We start from the raw sequence: 21,467 nt of genomic DNA, 5'->3' as shown, positions 1-21,467 counted from the left end.
ATTACATCCTCGTTCAGTTTCATCAACAATTCTACTCGTATGCACCCGTATTCGTACTCGTACAATACACAACTTTTAGATGTATGTACTATTGGTATATACACTCCAATGATCAGCTCTTAGCAGCCCATGTGAGTCACCTAACACATGTGGGAACCATCATTTGGCAACTAACATGAAATATCTCATAAAATTACAAAAATATGAGTAATCATTCATGACTTATTTACATGAAAACAAAATTACACATCCTTTATATCTAATCCATATACCAACGACCAAAAACACCTACAAACACTTTCATTCTTCAAGTTTCTTCATCTAAGTGATCTCTCTCAAGTTCTATCTTCAAGTTCTAAGTGTTCTTCATAAATTCTATAAGTTATAGTTTTATAAAATCAAGAATGCTTCCAAGTTTGCAAGTCTACTTCCAAGCTTTCTAATCCATTTCAAGTAATCATCTAAGATCAAGGAACCTTTGTTATTTATAGTAGGTTATCTTTCTAATTCAAGGTAATATTCATATTCAAACTTTGATTCAATTTCTATAACTATAACAATCTTATTTCGAGTGGAAATCTTACTTGAACTTGTTTTCATGTCATGATTCTGCTTCAAGAACTTTCAAGCCATCCAAGGATCCTTTGAAGCTAGATCCATTTTTCTCATTTCCAGTAGCTTTATCCAGAAAACTTGAGGTAGTAATGATGTTCATAATATAATTCGATTCATACATATAAAGCTATCTTATTCGAAGGTTTAAACTTGTAATCATTAGAACATAGTTTAGTTAATTCTAAACTTGTTTGCAAATAAAAGTTAATCCTTCTAACTTGACTTTTAAAATCAACTAAACACATGTTCTATATCTATATGATATGCTAACTTAATTATTTAAAACCGGGAAACACAAAAAACATCGTAAAACCGGATATACACCGTTGTAGTAACACCGCGGGCTGCTTTGGGTTAGTTAATTAAAAACTATGATAAACTTTGATTTAAAAGTTGTTCTTCTGGGAAAATGATTTTTCTTATGAACATGAAACTATATCCAAAAATTATGGTTAAACTCAAAGTGGAAGTATGTTTTCCAAAATGGTCATCTAGACGTCGTTCTTTCGACTGAAATGACTACCTTTACAAAAAACGATTTGTAACATGTAATTCTGACTATAAACTTATACTTTTTCTGTATAGATTCATAAAATTAAGTTCAGTATGAAACCATAGCAATTGGATTCACTCAAAAAGGATTTAAAATGAAGAAGTTATGGGAAAAACAAGATTGGATATTTTTTGATTATTTTAGCTACGGGAAATGTTTAACAAATCTATACAAATCATATCCTAGCTAACTTGTATTGTATTATACATGTATTCTAATATATTATGTAATCTTGGGATACCATAGACACGTATGCAAATGTTTTGACATATCATATCGACCCATGTATATATATTATTTGGAACAACCATAGACACTCTATATGCAGTAATGTTGGAGTTAGCTATACAGGGTTGAGGTTGATTCCAAAAATATATATACTTTGAGTTGTGATCTAGCCTGAGACGTGTATACACTAGGTCGTGGATTGATTTAAGATAATATATATCGATTTATTTTCTGTACATCTAATTGTGGACAACTAGTTGTAGGTTACTAACGAGGACAGCTGACTTAATAAACTTAAAACATTAAAACGTATTAAAAATGTTGTAAATATATTTTGAACATACTTTGATATATATGTACATATAGGTTTTATATCCAATCTGTGAAAGTGAGTTATAGTCCCACTTTTAAAATCTAATATTTTTGGGATGAGAATACATGCAGGTTTTATAAATGATTTACAAAATAGACACAAGTACGTGAAACTACATTCTATGATTGAATTATCGAAATCGAATATGCCCCCTTTTATTAAGTCTGGTAATCTAACAATTAGGGAACAGACACCCTAATTGATGCGAATCCTAAAGATAGATCTATTGGGCCTAACAAACCCCATCCAAAGTACCGGATGCTTTAGTACTTCAAAATTTATATCATATCCGAAGGGTGTCCCGGAATGATGGGGATATTCTTATATATGCATCTTGTTAATGTCGGTTACCAGGTGTTCACCATATGAATGATTTTTATCTCTATGTATGGGATGTGTATTGAAATATGAAATCTTGTGGTCTATTGTTACGATTTGATATATATAGGTTAAACCTATAACTCACCAACATTTTTGTTGACGTTTAAAGCATGTTTATTCTAAGGTGAATATTAAGAGCTTCCGCTGTTGCATACTAAAATAAGGACAAGATTTGGAGTCCATGTTTGTTTGATATTGTGTAAAAACTGCATTCAAGAAACATATGTCGATGTAATATATTTCTATTGTAAACCATTATGTAATGGTCGTGTGTAAACAGTATATTTTAGATTATCATTATTTGATAATCTACATAATGTTTTTTTTTAAACCTTTATTGATAAAATAAAGGTTATGGTTGTTTTAAAAATGAATGCAGTCTTTGAAAAACGTCTCATATAGAGGTCAAAACCTCGCGATGAAATCAATTAATATGGAACGTTTATAATCAATATGAATGGGACATTTCTGTGAGTTTCGATTGGTTGAATATAAAAAGAAAACCGAAGTGTTGCAGCAACTACAGAATAGTACGCATGTGTATGATGATGGTGGTTTGAAAGATTATTTGATTGCAGGTATATTATGTTGATGTTTGTTTCGAAGGGTGAAGATGGTTGTTATGGTTTGGTTCTCGGCTAACCTCAAGGAAAACTGAGGGGTTCATGTGATTGCAGTGGTTCTAGCTCGATGGTGGTGACAGTTATTATAAATGGGTTGAAGATGGCTTCATTGGAAGAAGAGAATGGTTGATCATATATATAGATATAGATGTATAAAATAATGGATGAAATTGAGACAAACACAGTAATTTTATATTACATAATTCAATCACGGGTTCTTTTAGGTGATGTATAAGTGTAGTGTTAAAGTAAAAGTAACACATAGTAACAAATTAGAAAAAATGATGTGGGTTCCTGTGTTAGACATGAAAGATAGTGATGGGCGGGTTTATGATTGAGAAAGAAAACAAAAAATATGTGATGATGTGCAATTCACAAAAATCAAGCATGTGCATATGTTAAATTAAAACAGTAACAATCATGATGGAACAAAATAAATTGTTTATAGAATGCAAAATAGTTACGGCTTTTTCCCATGATCTCCTATTTTCGAGTTCACCAGAATACTAATCCAAATTGACTAAAACAATTAATAACTAAAAACCATAATTAAATAAAACCTAAAGCTAATAGTATAACTAATAGCTAATTATTATTCAAACTTTAACCAATCCCTAAAGAAAATTGATTGATCTAACAAATCACTTACTAATATTTTCACTATGATAATTATTTTGACAGCCACACATTTCATTTTCTCTACAGTCACTTATTGAATTGTCATTATCCTTATCATTATTAAATTAATCGATTATATATATATATATATATATATATATATATATATATATATATATATATCCATATTAAATGTGTCTCACTCAAATATCATACAAATCTTTAAAATCGTGAGAAGAAGAAAATAAAAATAACCAGTAGGCCAGCATCCATTTCTTTATTTGCATTACCCCACATTCACATGATTTAAGGAAAGGATCAAGCTAATATTTGCTATTTCTTACATCAAGTAAATGTGGCCATGTTATTATTATTCGAGTTCCAAATAAAAAAAATATAAACAACATAATATTGTTTCTTAAGTTATTACTTATACATACATACATACATACATACATACATACATACATACATACATACATACATACATACATATCTATTTTACAAACAGTTGTTCGTGAATCGTCGAAAATAGTCGAGGGTCAATTCAATATATGAAATAGTTCAAAAAAATTTTTTGAGACTCAACCTAACAGACTTTGCTTATCATGTCGAAATGATATAAAGGTTACGTTTAAATTTGGTCAGAAATTTCCGACCAAATTTAAACTTAAATTCTTTTATGATTTCGACACGATAAGCCAAGTCTGAAAAGTTGAGTCTCAAATTTTTTTTGGAAACAGTTTATATGAAACCATTTGACATTTGACTATTCCCGATGATTCACGAACAATTAATTGTAAATGAATGTGTATATAAATATATATAAATATATGTATGTATAATAACGGGAAATATTGATATACAGTTAATTATTAGAACTAAAAAATGTAAAATGAAATAAGATATAATTAAATTGTTATGAAAATGAATCTATATGTATATTTAATGTATATTAAATATAAATATTAAATGATTGTAATAATCGTTTGATGTTCTGATTGATAGTAAGCAAGTTCAATTCGAACTTATGTAATTTCAAAGTAAACGGTGATCCGAAAATAAGTTATATGAATTATAGCTTTGTTAAAAATATAATTAGAAACTATTTGATTATTTTTAACATTTAGTATTTTTACTTGGAGTTGGGAGCTAATAATTAATTTAATTTTTATTTAATAATGGTAAATAATTAATGACCAAATTTTTACACCTTAATTGCTAAAATAAATAAATATATTTAAATAAAAAATTTGGAATTTATATGAGTACTTTTTATCTGCCACTGAGTAACAACGGAGTACGAATTTCAGTTCGTGAATGAAATAGTAGACGACGGCTAACTTAATCCCACGTTTTAATTTTAATTTATATTATAATTATTATTATATTTAAATACTGTGCTTGTTTGGATTCATTTCAGTCTCATTTCGCTTTCTTTCTTCTATTTTTCTATTCGAGTAAACCCCACATATGACATCTTGTCTACTCAAATTCTGTTTTTGTTTGATAAATATCATCAACATACCACTGTATATGGTTTATATTTGATTGGTACTCTGATTATGCATGTTTTTCGGGAATCATTTGACAAATATCTAGTATGATTACTAGACTCAATTCTATATATATATATATATATATATATATATATATATATATATATATGATTACTAGACTCAATTCTATATATATATATATATATATATATATATATATATATATATATGATTACTAGACTCAATTCTATATATATATATATATATATATATATATATATATATATATATATATATATATATATATATATATATATATATATATATATATATAAACATGGCACAGAGAATGAGAATTATTTTGAGGAACACCACACCCATTCAAACATCATCTCTAATTCACCACCAACAATTCACCACTGAACATTTTGTTTTTTTTTCGTTTAATCATCCATCACAACAACCATCGTGCTACCACCACTATCACTCGATTCAACACCCAACCCTCTTACAAACCACCACCACAACCTTTGAACCTATCTTATTTCTTTTTTTCATCGTGATTAATCAAAACTACCATCACGCAAATGTCTTAGTGATAATTGCTATTACTACTTGTTGTCTTTACAACCATAAATCACAACTCACCTCTCTTCAGCCGACTCTTCGATCTGCTTTGACTACCACAGTCACCACCCATGTCACCTTCACCCATGTCATCTCTAAAGACTTGCAAACTGCAAGAAGTAAACTTCACTACTTACACACCCATGCATAGTCCACATAAGATTAATAACAACCACCACTCTTACTTCTTACTGTTTTGGCTATTCCATTGATACAACCAAACCCACAAAACCCAAAAGAACCAGGCTATAGCTGCACTATATCCTTCTGTTTCTATGGTTCAACATGAATCACACACCAATATCTTCAAAAAGAACCGTCATTCATTACCACCACGATCAACTTAACGGCTACAACACACACACACACATATATATACATATATATATACATATATATATATACATATATATATATATACATATATATATATATGTATATATATATATATGTATATATATATACGTGTATATATATATATATATATATATATATATATATATATATATATATATATATGTATGTATATATTGCTGTTTATATTTCGATCACAACAAACCCAAACCAAAACTATCTAGACCCACAAAAATAATCAAAGTATTTTGACTTTTTCCCTTCCAACTTGAACGACTATTTAATGTTGAAAAATGATAGTGATGTTGCCGTTAAAATAGTGCTGCTACTTCTCCCTTTTTGGCCAAAAGCTTCCAAACAAAATACCCCACTTACCAACACTTTTGCTAGTGGGTTATAGGAGTGATCATTAATACATTACATGTGCAAGTAAGTAAGGCAAGTGGCTGCATAAATAGACATACACGTTATTTTTTTTTTATGATACATGACAAATAAAATGTTGATGAACCTAACTGGTTGGCTGCTATATCTCTATAAGGGCAGGAAACAAAGAAGACTATATATATTTTTTTTAATATAGGGATTATAGATCCATTAGGAATGATTTACATTATTGGGCCGAGCTTTATTTGGCTATTGGGCCGATTTATAAATGGGCCGTTTGGGTGTTAATTAGACTAGCGATTAGGCTTCATTATATTTTCTATTGTCATTAAAAGATAATGATATATAAATACGATGCTTAATGAACGAATTTAAAAGGGATGCGTGATATTTTCGAATGATGATGAATAAAATTGATGATAGAGGATAGTAATGAGATAATGATACCGATAGTATTATGATAGTGAAGATGATTTTATGAAGATTATGAGGTTAGGGATTATGATGATATAGATGATTATGTGTATGACGGTGATGATAGTGATCATAAGATGATGGTTACTGTGAATGATTTGATGATGATGTTTGAATAATATGATTGGTGGTGATCGTGTGATGTGGATGTGGATGATTTTAGTAATGCTTGATGAAAATTTGATGAAGTGATGATGAAAAAACCTTAATATTAATTGAAAACTAACATTTTTGTCTTATCATTATTATCTTTTCATTAAAATTATTATTATTACTAACATTACTTTTATTATTAGTATTATTATCAAAACTATTAATAGCACTATTATTACTAAATCTAATTACTTTTAGTATTATTATTATTATCATAAAAAGATACAAATTTTTATTTATTATTATTGATATTATTTTAACAAATAAATAGCTATATAAGAATATATTTAAAACATATCGCATAACAACATTAATATTTTCATAATAAATACTAATTATTTATCTAAAGTATATAAAATAAATATAGTTAACATAGTTACCAATGAAACATGTAAGTTACTGAAATAACAATTAATAATAATATATAAACTTGTTCGATTACAAGTATATGTTTTAATAAATATATGAATAATATAGGTTCGTGAATCCGAGGTCAACCCTACACTTGTTCAATGATGTCATATGTATTTTTACTACAAAATACAGTATCGTGAGTTTCATTTGCTCCCTTTTTAAATGTTTTTGCAATATATATTTTTGGGACTGAGAATACATGCGCTTTTATAAATGTTTTACAAAATAGACACAAGTAATTGAAACTACATTATATGGTTGAATGGATCGAAGCCAAATATGCCCCTTTTAGCTTGGTAGCCTAAGAATTAGGGAACTGTCCCCTAATTGACGCGAATCCTAAAGGTAGATCTACGGGAACTAACAACTCCCATTCTGGAATTTGGAATGCTTTAGTACTTCGAGTTTATCATGTCCGATGGGTGTCCTGGAATGATGGGGATATTCTATATGCATCTTGTTAATGTCGGTTACCAGGTGTTCAATCCATATGAATGAATTTTAAACACTTACGAGTGTATGATTATTGAATAAATGAAATCTTGTGGTCTATTAAAATTATGAAAATGATTGTTTATGATAAACTAATGAACTCGCCAATATTTTGGTTAACACTTGAAAGTATGCTTATTCTCATGTATTAAAGAAATCTTCCGCTGTGCATTTGCTCATTTTAGAGATATTATTTGGAGTCATTCATGACATATATTAATTGGTTTCGTTGCGAGGTTTTGACCTCTATATGAGACGTTTTTCAAAGACTGCATTCGATTTTTAAAACAACCATAACCTTTGCTTTATCGATAAAGGTTTAAAAGACATAGCGTAGATTACCAAATAATGGTAATCTAAAGTACAACGTTTACATACGACCATTACATAATGGGTTACGATAATATATTACAACAATTTATTTTCCGAATGCAGTTTTTCTTTAAACATTAACATACAAGCATGCTGACTCCAAATCTTGTCCTTAATTTAGCATGTAACAGCGGAAGCTCTTAATAATCACCTGAGAATAAACATGCTTAAAAAGTCAACAAAAATGTTGGTAAGTTATAGCTTTAGCCTATATGTATATCAATTTGTAATAATAGACCACATGATTTCACTTTTCATAAACATCCATCTCATATCAGACATTTCGCAAACTGCATAGAGATAAAAATCATTCATATGGTGAACACCTGGTAACTGACATTAACAAGATGCATATAGAATATCCCCATCATTCCGGGACACCCATCGGACATGATAAACTCGAAGTACTAAAGCATTCTAAATTCTAGAATGAGGGTTGTTAGTTCCCGTAGATCTACCTTTAGGATTCGCGTCAATTAGGGGCCAGTTCCCTAATTCTTAGGCTACCAAGCTAAAAGGGGCATATTCGATTTCGATCATTCAACCATAAAATGTTGTTTCATGTACTTGTGTCTATTTTGTAAAATATTTATAAAACTGCATGTATTCTCATCCCAAAAATATTAGATTTTAAAAGTGGGACTATAACTCACTTTCACAGATTTTTACTTCGTCGGAATTTAAGACTTAGCCACGGATCGATTCACGAACCTATAAAAAATATATACATATATATCAAAGTATGATCGAAATATATTCACAACATTTTTTATTATGTTTTAATGATTTAAGCTTATTAAATTAGCGGTCTAACGTTAGTAATCTACAACTAGTTGTCCATAGTTAGATGTGCAGAAATAAATCAATATATATTATGTCAAATCAATCCACGACCCAGTGTCTACAAGTTTCAGACTCGATCACAATTCAAAGTATATATATTATTTTGTAAACAACCTCAACCCTGTATAGCTAACTCAAGCATTACTGCATATAGAGGGTCTATGGTTGTTCCAAATAATATATATAGATGGGTCGATATGATATGTCAAAACATTGTATACGTGTCGATGGTCTATCAAGGTTACATAGTATGTTAGAGTACATGTATAATACAATATAAGTTAGTTAAGTTATGGTTAGAATAGATTTGTTACAAATTTCACGTAGTTACAACAAGCAAAAATATCCAATTTTGTTTTACCCATAACTTCTTCGTTTTAAATCTGTTTTGAGTGATTCAAGTTGCTATGGTTTCTTAATGAACTAAAATTCATGAAACTAAACAGAAAAAGTACAAGTTTATAGTCAGAAATACGGGTTACAAGTCACTTTTGTAAGAGGTAGTCATTTCAGTCGAAAGAACGACGTCTTGATGACCATTTTGAAAAACATACTTCCACTTTGAGTTTAACCATGATTTTTGGATATAGCTTCATGTTCATAAGAAAATTATTATCCCAGAAGGACAACTTTTAAATCAAAGGTTATCATAGTTTTTAATTATCTAACCCAAAACAGCCCCCGATTTTACTACGACGGCGTATGTCCGGTTTTACGGTGTTCTTCGTGTTTCCAGGTTTTAAATCATTAAGTTAACATATCATATAGATATAGAACATGTGTTTAGTTGATTTTAAAAATCAAGTTAGAAGGATTAACTTTGTTTGCGAACAAGTTTAGAATTAACTAAACTATGTTCTAGTTATTACAAGTTTAAATCTTCGAATAAGATAGTTATATATATATATATATATATATATATATATATATATATATATATATATATATATATATATATATATATATATATATATATATATATATATATATATGAATCGAATGATGTTATGAACATCATTACTACCTCAAGTTTAGTAGGTAAACCTATTGGAAGTGACAAGAAATGATTTAGCTTCAAAGGATCTTGGATGGCTTGAAAGTTCTTGAAGTAGAATCATGACACGAAAACAAATTCAAGTAAGATTCCTACTCGAATTAAGATTGTTATAGTTATAGAAATTGAATCAAAGTTGGAATATGAGTATTACCTTGAATTAGAATGATAACCTACTGTAAATAATAGAGGTTTCTTGATCTTAGATGATTACTTAGAATGGATTAGAAAGCTTGAAAGTAGACTTGCAAACTTGAAAGTGTTCTTGAAGTTTACTTAAGTAGTTGTTTTGAAAGTTGATCTAGGTTAGGATTTATGAACTAGATTGAGCTAGATTTTGTTGAAGATGATGAAGAATACTTAGAACATCAAGAGAGAACTTGAGAGAGATAAGTTTGATGCATGAAAGTTGAAAAATGAAAGTGTTATGGTTGGTGAAGAAAAACGTGATCCTACCCTTGAATATAAGGTTCCATTAGTTTGTATTTTTGTTAGATATTTCATGCTAGTTGCCAAATGATAGTTCCCACATATTTAGGTGACTCATTAAGGCTGCTAAGAGCTGATCATTGAAGTGTATATACTAATAGTATATACATTTAGAAGTTGTGTATTGTATGAGTACGAATACGGATTGGATACGAGTAAATAGTGTAACTATAGCAAATAGTATTTCTACTGTAGCAAATAGTATTTTACTGTAGCAAATAGTATTTTACTATAGCGAATAGTATTTTACTGTAGCGAATAGTATTTTACTGTATCAAAGCGAAAACTTACTGTAGCAAATAGTGTTTTACTGTAGCAAATAGTGTTTTAGTTGTACATCTTTGATTTAATTGTATTTCTTCTTATATATATATAAAATAAAAACTTACATCATAAAAAATTAAAATGATTATATAATTATCATAAGTTATGACGTTCGTGAATCATCAGGCAAACGGGGTGGTCAATTGTCTACATAAACTCATTTCAATTAATCAAGTCACATCTAAAAACCCGTCCTAATCTATAAGGACGAATACAATACATTTGGTTACATCACGAGACATTTGACCTCTATATGATACATTTTACAAACATTGCATTCATTTTTTTTAAAAGACAAACTTTATTTACATCGAAACTTGAAGGCATGCATACCATTTCATAATACACCCAACTATAATTGACTTAATAATAGTCTCGATAAAATCAATGACTCCAATGCAACGTCTTTCGAAATATGTCATTAATGAATCCAAGTAATATCCTTAAAATGAGCTAATGCACAGCAGAAGATTTCTTTAATACCCGAGAATAAACATGCTTTAAAGTGTCAACCAAAAGGTTGGTGAGTTCATTAGTTTATCATAATCGATCATTTCCATAATTTTAATAGACCGCAAGATTTTCATTTTCATTTCTCATAAATATACATCTCATATTAGGGATTTCGCAAACTGCATAGAGATAAAAATCATTCATATGGTGAACACCTGGTAACCGACATTAACAAGATGCATATAGAATATCTCCATCATTCCGGGACACCCATCGGACATGATAAAATCGAAGTACTAAAGCATTCCAAATTCCAGAATGGGGGTTGTTAGTTCCCGTAGATCTACCTTTAGGATTCGCGTCAATTAGGGGCCAGTTCCCTAATTCTTAGGCTACCAAGCTAAAAGGGGCATATTCGATTTCGATCATTCAACCATAGAATGTAGTTTCAATTACTTGTGTCTATTTCGTCAAACATTTATAAAAGCACATGTATTATCAGTCCCAAAAATATATATTACAAAAGCAGTAAAAAAGGGTGCAAATGAAACTCACTCTACAATATTTTGTAGTAAAAATATTCATACGACGATACTGAACAATGCAGGGTTGGCCTCGGATTCACGAACCTATATCATTTGTATATATATTAACACACATAATTGTAATAGAATAATTATTATTATTAGTGATATAAATTTTTATACCAATAACTTATATATTTCTTTATAAATTCATTTATATATCGTTGAATATATTTTTATATAGAAAATCTTTGATTTGCAACATAATAATAATAATAATAATAATAATAATAATAATAATAATAATAATAATAATAATAATAATAATAATAATAATAATAATAATAATAATAATAATAATAATAGAATACGTATAAGTATAGTAATAATAATAATAATGATAGTAATAATAATAGTTTTAATAAAATGATAGATTTAAAAGTTATGATACTTTTAGTAATAATACTAATATTACTACTTATATTTATAATAATGATACTATTAATAATATTTATGAAAATGATAACAATTTGTATTACTTCATAATGATAGCAATATTAATAATCCTAATCATAATAATAATAATAATAATAATAATAATAATAATAATAATAATAATAATAATAATAATAATAATAATAATAATAATAATAATAATAATAATAATAATAATAATAATAATAATAATAATAATAGAAAATAATAATAATAATAATAATAATAATAATAATATTAACAATAATAATAATACTTATAATGATAATAATAATAATAATAACAACCATATTACAAATGATAATATTAATAATAATACTACATAATAATAATACTATTAATGGTAATGATATTAGTAGTAACAATAGTAATAATCATCATCATAATGGAAATTATAATTATGTTAAATGATAACTAATACATTTATTAATAATAATGATAATGATAATGATAATAACTAGTAGTCCATAATTAATATTAATAATAATAATTGCAATAATACTAATAATAATAATAATAATAATAAGAATAAAAGAATTATACCTCACTAAAATAGGCTTTATTTTAAAAAAATAGATTCCTCAAGCCGGGCTCGAACCCGCGACCTCCCGCTCACCCGTCAACACTTTAAACCATTCCTCCGTCCCTTACTTTTCTATTTTAAAACCCCAGCTTATTTTATTTAACCGATTATTCTAAGTTCTTTTGTCTTCTTCTTCTTCACAAAAACAATCGACCCATAACATTTACCATAATAACAACAGGTTATTTATTTGTTTTTAGAATTCATAAGTAAAACATAAACGACTTAATTAAAGTGATTGGATTTATTTGAAAAACGAAAAATAAGAATATATGGGTACCTGCTGTGTCGCAAAAAAAATAACAACTTCATAAATAAATTTTGATTTTTGGAACGCTTTAGCCATAGATTATAACACCAAATATGTTTCAAATCACCTCTAGAAACTGTAAAAATTATCAATTTAACCCAATTTGAAACAGAAAATTCGAATTTAGCTGAAGAACAAATGTTGACTTTTTTTGCTTGTATAGTTTGACTCTCGAATTCGTAATTGAAATGAGAAATTGAAAGCTAAATTTTTACACGAAGTTTTTTTAGTGGATTCTTAACACTTCCACATTTTTAGTTTTGAAATTGAGTTCGAATTTGGGTTATGAGGTTTTGAGTTCAAGAACAGAGAAATAATGGGTTTTTTTCTTTTTATTTATTTCTTTTAATCCTTTGAATTGCAGTATACAATATATAGCGATTGGTTGCTGTTTTAAATTGTTGCTTGAAATTGACTTGTAATCAATTTAGGGACAAATTACAAAATCAACTACAGATTGATGGGCACAGGTAACGGATTGTACAATTTTCCATTTTTTATATATATTTAATATTAATATAATAATAATAATTATATTAATAATAATAATAATTAATAATATTACAAATAATAATTATATCAATATTAATAATAATATTTTGTTAATGATAATAGAAATAATAATAATTCCATAATACTAAAAAAAATATCGATAATTTTATTAAAAATAATAATAATAACATTAATAATAATAATAATGATTATAAAAATGATAATGAAAATTTTATTAATGATAATAATATCTAATGATAATACAAGTAATAATCATGATATAACAAGTTACCTATTTCTACTTTCTTATCTATATATTATAATAATATTAGTAATACAATTAATAATGTTAATATTAATGTTAATAATAAAATGATGGTGATATTAATAACATTGATAAAACACTATTTTTAAACTTGTAATTAATATTACATATGTCCCTTTTTAATGTAGATATATATATATTTTAAACATTTAACTTTATACCTTATAATAATAATTATTTATAGAATATATATATATATATATATATATATATATATATATATATATATATATATATATATTATAGTAACTTATTTATTCTATTTATTATTCTACATTTTTAATTCTAATTGATTACGTATATATTATAATTCAGAATTCTATATATACACTTATATTTGTATTTATATCTATATATGTATTTACATATTTATTTACTAATAGTTGTTCGTGAATCATCGGGACGGGTCATAGGTTAAATGAATCCATGTAAACATTTCAACAATTTTGATAATTAAATTTACAGACTTTGCTTACCGTGTCGGAAACATATAAAGATTAAGTTTAAATTTAGTCAAAAAATTTCGAGTCGTCACAGTACCTACCCGTTAAAGAAATTTCTTCCCGAAATTTGATTGAGATCGTCATGGCTAACAATAAATATGTTTTCATGACTCATATAAGCTGATAAATAGAGTTTTATTACTATTGAGTAATAAGGATAAAATAATTCGATTATTCAAAGAGTACGAATGAAGCTATCACAAAAGAGTGAAATGAGTAAATGAAGATTTGACTTAACCGGTGATGTAGTCACGGTTGATTTCCGGAACTTAAGGGATTTAGAGGAAATCTTCGTAATATGATTTGGTCCTTTGGTGATTAAGGAAATTAGGATCCGCTTTGATTAAATACGATAATCTGTTTTGATTTGCTTTGTCAGATATTTCACTATAAACCTACTCCCTTTGTTTCCTTTATATTTTGGAGTTCCATCATTTTGTTTTCTCTTCCCGACTTTAAGTTAAACGAATAATGGTCCAGAGTTCGTAGGTATGAAGTTTCAAATGAACATGACTAACGTTCTAAGAGAGAAATTGTAATAGCACGATATTGATTGGTTAAGTTACTGGAATTCAAGAGAAAGATAGAACTATCAGGAAGATATGTTCTAAATATGTTTGGAGATTAGGTAGAATGTAAGAGTCGTGTAACATGGCACATGATGACGTTATGGTCTGTGAATCAACATGTTATGTCTACGGGTTAGTAATGTTCGCTTCTCACCAAATCGAGAAAAAGAACATAGGATTGCAACTACTAAATAAAACATTCCCACAAGTGACGGATTCAGTAGTTGGGGTAAGAAATAAGATTTTTAGATTATTACGGGGCTGTTGGGAATTATGTAACCCTCGTCCTTTTGAAAACGTTACAACATGCTGCCTAGCCAACGGCCACAATGGTTATTTTCCACAAGACCAAGGATGGGAAATAATACTAGTAAAACCCGAATGCATGACTTGTTTCTGGACTAATGAATTACGTGTCTTTATTGCCTTTGCTGAACGGCTTGCGTATTAACTAGAATTGTCTTCACAACTGCCTTGTATCAAAGTTATTGTGTACTATATTTCATGCTATATGTAAAATAGCAGTATTGTAAGTTTATAAAATATTGTATAAAAGTTTGAATGCGAAATATTAATGTAATCAGTTTTTCATATAGAATTGTAGTAGTTGAATTGTATGTTAGCTACTAAGTATGAACTTAACGGGTAGGTACTACCCGAATGAAAAATTATAAAACGCTAATATGAAGAAAAAGCTTTTATAAATGAGTTCATATTATGCTTCGAAATACTATTGAATACTCTTAAAAATTCTATGTGATTAACTCAGTTCTTTTGGCTATTTTTGAAGGAAATGGCACCAACACCTCGTCAGAACTTGAACATAAGCGAGGAAGACTTCCGTGCTTTCCTTGCAGCAAACATAGCCGCAGTACCGGCTGCAATGCAAAATAACAACAATAACGCAGGGTCAAGCAGTGGAGTTAACTCCACAGGAAACCGTGTAGGATGCTCCTACAAGGCTTTCACTGCCTGTAAACCTCTGGAATTCGATGGAACTGAAGGACCAGTCAGACTAAAACAATGGACCGAGAAGGTCGAATATGTGTTTGCTATAAGCAAATGTACTGAAGAAGACAAGGTAAAGTATGCCACACATACCTTCACAGGTACCGCGTTAACATGGTGGAACACCTATCTCGAACAAGTGGGACAAGATGTTGCTTAAGCACTACCATGGTCAGTATTCAAACACTTGATGAATGAGCAGTACCGTCCCAGAAACGAAGTCAATAAGCTCAAGACAGAGCTTAGGGAATTACGAACACAAGGATTCGATATTTTCACGTACGAAAGACGATTCACCTAGTTGTGTTTATTGTGTCCAAGAGTGTTCGAAGATGAAGAAGAGCAGATCGATGCGTTTGTAAAGGGGCTACCAGAGAGAATTCAGGAGGATGGGATTGCGAGCTATAACGACCCGTCCTAATCTATCTAGACGAATACATTACACTTGGTTACATCACGAGGTACTTGACCTCTATATGATACATTTTACAAACATTGCATTCGTTTTTAAAAGACAAACTTTCATTTCATCGAAAGTTGACGGCATGCATACCATTTCATAATATATCCAATTATAAATGACTTAGTAATAATCTTGATGAACTCGACGACTCGAATGCAACGTCTTTTGAAATATGTCATGAATGACTCAAAGTAATATATCTAATATGAGCAAATGCACAGCGGAATATTTCTTTCATACCTGAGAATAAACATGCTTTCAAGTGTCAACCAAAAGGTTGGTGAGTTCATAGGTTTATCATAAATAATAAAATTCAGTACTTTTGATAGACCACAAGATTTAAATGTGCATGGTACAAATGGGCCTGATTCCTACACCCACCTGTAATGTACATGCGATATCTTTTAAATACAGTACACCTTTCTCGTGTACGAAATCCATTTTTCATAAATCTTAGTAACCGTACACATATCTCGTGCACAAAAACTAATACACATAACCTGTGTATAAAAATCATTCTCTCGATACATAACATTCACTTTGCTTTCATAGCTTGGCTTGGTAACCGACCTTAACATATAATGCGCATCAATAATATCCCCAAAACAGAACATCTCTTCTGTATAATAATCATATAAACTTCGAAGTACTAAACACCATGCCCACTAGCTCTTCCGTCTGGTGAACATTCTGGGTGGGGGTGTTAAACCCGGTAGCTACCTTTAGGATTCGCGTGAATTAGGGCCATACCCAATTCTAATTCTTAGGTTACTAAGCAATAATAATCAGGGGAAAATATTCACAACAATTAGTGGCAATTATAACGTCCAACTAATTCAATAATAATCCACAGAACTTCTGTCTGCATAATAATTCTTTCGAGGAATGTTTTGCTTGTGTGTATCTCGTCAAACATTTATAAAAGCATTTCATGTATTCGCAGTTCAAAATATATTTCAAAAGCATTTAATAAAGCAGTTATAAAAACAGCGCATGTATTCTCAGTCCCAAAAATATAAAGAGTAAAAGGGAGCAAATGAACTCACCCTACAATATTTTGTAGTAAAAATATTCATACGACGATACTGAACAATGCAGGGTTAGACTTGGATTCACGAACCTATATCATTTATATATATATTAACACAAATAATCATAATCAAACAAGTGTATACCTATTAATTTATGTATTAAGATTAATATTCTTATATATATAATTTTATTAATACTTTCTTTACATTATAATACTTATTTGATATTTAATTAATGTTACTAGTTAAAACGAAATTTTATGTAGTATTAGTATACTTAATTTAGTAAATATATATATATATATATATATATATATATATATATATATATATATATATATATATATATATATATATATATATCTTTTGTTTTGTAAGATTATCAATTGTAGTAATACTAGTTTAAGGATAATAATAATACTGATAGTAGTAATTTTAATAAAAATGGTAATTTTATTAATAATGATCAAGTAAAAGTAATAGTTTTAGTAAAAATATCATTTTCAATAGTAATGGTAAGTTTAATAATAGTTATCGTTTTAATAGAAATTTTAATGATCATAATTAATAATACTAAAATAAATGTTAAAAGGGTATTCCTAATATACTAATAATAATGATAATGATACTTAATGATATTAATGCCAATAATAACTATACATAAGATAATAATGCTAATATTAATGATAATAATAACAATATGCATAATAATACTAATAATACATAATGATCATACTTAGTACTAATTATTATGATAATAATATTAATTGTATTAATGATAGTAATAATAATAATAATAACACTATAACACTAAATATAAATAATAATAATAATAATAATAATAATAATAATAGTAATAGTAATAGTAATAGTAATAATAATAATAATAATAATAATAATAATAATAATAATAATAATAATAATAAAATTAGAAAGAAAAGACTGTATACCCTTAAGAAAATCGTTCTAAAAAGAAATGCCCACGATCGGGCTCGAACCAGAGACCTCTTAAAACCCCAAAACTCCCTCTAACCATCCATCTAACTCAACTTTTCTGATTTATAATCACAACTTAATTATATATATAAGCCGGATTTCTGTTTCCTCTTCTTCTTGTTCATATCATCACCATTACTTCGATCATCATCATCATTAGCAATTATCGAATACCATTTAACCAACATGGGTTTCGACCCAATAGAGGAAGAAACACGGTGGCCCAATCTTCAAACAATCTAGAACTACTTTGGCCCAATCAACAATTATTCCAAGCCTCATTTACACAAGCCCAACACATGTTTTTAATTTAATCTGAACAAGTCAAGTGGGGGGTGGGGTTCGACTGCCACATAAACACACAATCATCATCTTCTTTATTTACTAATGCTATTTATCATCATCATCATTCATGTTTATTCATGATCATCTTCTTTCATCGATCAAGTCATCATCTATCATAATCATCCTATCATTGTCCTTCATATTAATCATGTCTCATTATCTTCGTTCACTATCAATAGCATCGTTCCTTCCCATTTACTTTTGCTGAAAAGAAGCCGTAATAGTAGAACTCTTCTGTACCGAAGATGGACTGTAGCAGTAGCTTAATCATCGGGATATCATTGTATGGAAGTATATACAGCAACATACATGATGGCAGTTTAGTTCGAGTAAAACATAAAATTAAATGGGTTTCAAATTTTTAACGAAGATAGTGAATAAAATGGTGAGTTTTGGAGATAGTGGAGATGTTTGTTTTACGGTCATAATCTTAAATGAAATGGTGGTGGTTGATGGTGCCTATGGTTCTGGGTTTACAACGATCCGTAGACAAGAAACAGGATGATTGAGAGAGATAGTGGTCCGTGTTTGATCAAGAAAAAATAACAGAAATATTAAGTAATAGATGGTGATCGCGGTTTGTCTGCAACACAATACTCATAGCAGCGGTAGTAGGTAGCATACAGAAACAAGAAAGAAGTGATGATATGGGTTGGTCGAAGGGAAAGGATGATCGTTTGTTCGAGTTTAAAACAAAAAGATGTCATCGAACAAAAAGTGGTTCGAATGAAACATGGTAGTGTTTAGCATTGCATTTAAAATATAAAGAAGCCAACGATGGTGGTGATGGAAGTCGATGGTCTGTAAATGGGTTCATAATCGATACGGAAATAGAAAAAGAGAGAGAGAGGGTGGTTCATGGTGGTGTTGATGATTGTAACAAGCCATAATAACAGTGGTAATATATTATGATGTTCGATTATGGTTATGTTGAGGTAAAAGGTGGCGGATTTGGGTTGGCCTTCGACTAACAACCCAAGTAGCAGTAGTCGTGATCTTCAAAGTTGGTTTTTTTGAGTCGCTCGTTAGCAATAGCAATGATAATAGTTATAGCTTAATAAAAGTGGGTTTTGAAAGGGTGGTTGTTGTTTGATGTCTTCCCACCGAAACAATATTAATTAGTAGTGGTATTGGTTGTGTTGAATTCCAACTAAGCTAACTAACATATATATACATACAATTACAGTTACATGCACTTGATAAAAGTAGTGATATTATTAATAAATTAACATTCATATGAAAATAAACGTGCACTCGTAATAGTGTAGCAGCCAACTACTTATTTATTCTACCGAAAGTTTCTCACGGACGGTGTATCGTGCACTATTTGAAATCAGGGGCGGATAAAAGTCTTCAGAAAAATCCCAAAATTTTAATTTAAGTATCTTTATTTATTTAGGTCATTATGGTATAAAGTTTGGTCATTAACTATTAAATAAAAATTACATTAATTATTCACTCCCAACCCCCAAGCAAAATATAAAAATTTTAAAATTTGACAAACAACATCTAAATATATTATTAATAAGCCTAAAATTTATAAAACTCATTTTCAAATCAACGTTTATTTTAAAATTACTTAAGTTTAAATTTAACTTGCTTAATATTCATCGAAACATCAAACGAGTATTACAATCACTTAATATTTATTTTTAATATACTTTATTTATATATAGAGATATATTTTAAATAATAATTATTATATTATATTATCCTATTTTTATTTTATTAAATTTTAATAACAATAAAATATAATACTTCAAATTATATTTCAAATTATTATTTATATATACATACACACATATCTATTTACAATTAATTGTTCGTGAATCATCGAGAGCAGTCGAAGGTCAAGAGAATATATGAACATCGTTCCAAAGTTTTCTAGACTCAACATTACATACTTTGCTTATCATGTCGAAATCATAATCAGATTAAGTTTAAATTTGGTCGAAAATTTCCGGGTCGTCACACGAGCGCGCCCACCTCAATGCAAAAGGCAAGCCGAATGGCTCACAAACTTATAAACCAGATCGAGGGAAGGATTAAAGAGCAGGCGGCCGAGGAGGCCAAAATGAAACAAGTCAAGAGAAAGTGGGAAAAAAATAATAACAAGGGTCACCAAAATAATAACAGTAACTATCGCTTCAACAATCACAATTTCAATCGCACCATATTTCACAAGAACAATCGCAATCCTAACAACAACAACTACAACAAATGTCCCAACAATAACAACTACAACAATCGTCCCAACAACAATAACAACCGCAACAACAACAATAATCAGAAACAGCCATGCCAAAGGTGTGAAGAGTACCACTAGAATGAGTTCTGCACGACATTTTGCACCAAGTGTAAAAGAACTATCCATGGTGTGAGAAAGTGTGAGGTCTAAGGCCCAATGAATAACAGAAATAAAAGAACAAATAATGACAGAAAAAGTAATGCCGCCTTTGTTTGTTATGGATATGGAAAACCGGGCCACATTAGGAGT

Source organism: Rutidosis leptorrhynchoides, chromosome 7 (assembly GCF_046630445.1).
Source record: "Rutidosis leptorrhynchoides isolate AG116_Rl617_1_P2 chromosome 7, CSIRO_AGI_Rlap_v1, whole genome shotgun sequence".
Lineage (NCBI taxonomy): Eukaryota > Viridiplantae > Streptophyta > Magnoliopsida > Asterales > Asteraceae > Rutidosis > Rutidosis leptorrhynchoides.
This window is presented reverse-complemented; position numbering follows the sequence as displayed.